Source organism: Falco biarmicus, chromosome 16 (genome assembly GCF_023638135.1).
Source record: "Falco biarmicus isolate bFalBia1 chromosome 16, bFalBia1.pri, whole genome shotgun sequence".
In the NCBI taxonomy this organism is placed as follows: domain Eukaryota; kingdom Metazoa; phylum Chordata; class Aves; order Falconiformes; family Falconidae; genus Falco; species Falco biarmicus.
The window spans coordinates 1,921,283-1,922,305 of record NC_079303.1 but is presented as its reverse complement, the minus strand read 5'-3'; positions in this window follow the sequence as shown (position 1 = coordinate 1,922,305).

Genomic DNA, 1,023 nt, shown 5'->3' with positions numbered 1-1,023 from the left:
TCAGCATCACTTGACCGAGCATCCCGGCTCAGCCAACCCAAGCAGTCCGCATCGATCCTGACGATCCATCCGTGACCACGGCCATACCGGGGAAGGGCCCGGCACGCTCAGCAGCACCGTGGGGCTCTTGCCTGGGCTCCCTGCAGCCGCAGCGGGAAGCAGAACACCTCGCTCCCACCCTCGCAGGAAGGCTCTTGCTTTAATTACTCTTTGGCCCCCGGCCACTGATTGCTCACACTTGTGATGGCTTCCTTGGCAATTTTGTGGCAGTTTTTCTGTTCCACCCCCCGCCCCCCCCCCCGCCATGGTTTTAACCATCCCAGCCTCTCCCTGCGCAACAGGTCTCAAATAAAAGACCTCGTGCCCTTGGGGTGGGTTGTCAGCAGGTAAAGCCTCAAAATCTCCATCCTGGCGGTGTCGGCTGAGGCCCCTCCAAATCACTGCAGCAGTGATTTAGAGCATCGGAGCGGTGCCAGGTCTCTTGGGCAGCTCACGCTGTGCCTTGGGGGGTGCGGAGTGATTAAATCTCTTTGGGAGCCGGCCAGGGGGCACCCCAGCCCCCCAAAGGGTGGGAAATATTAACCCCAGACCCATGAATCAACTTAGTGCCATCTGCTCGGCTCTGTAGCCAGGCAGCCCAGACAGCCTGTGGACGGCCAGTCCATTCACCTCAATGCAGCGTTCACTCTGAAACCTAAGGATGGCACCGCTGTGGCCATAATGCTGATTATTTCAACTTTGATAGTCAGAGCGGGCAGAGCCAACGCGTTTGTCAGCTCTGCAGCGCCTTTCCTTCAACAAACGAATATCGCGTGGATGTTGAAAACAGTCTGCCATGGGCTTTCCAGTGGGCTCTGCTCCAAGCCCTGCAAGAAAGCCAGGAGCTCGGCCACAACATCCAGGCAATGCCACTGCTGAAGTCACCACCCCTGCTGCCAGGGACATGCAGGGTGGGGACAGGGCTCCGTGGGCACGCAGGGAGCTGGTGGCGAGGAAGGATGGAGGCAGGAGGGGGTACGGGAG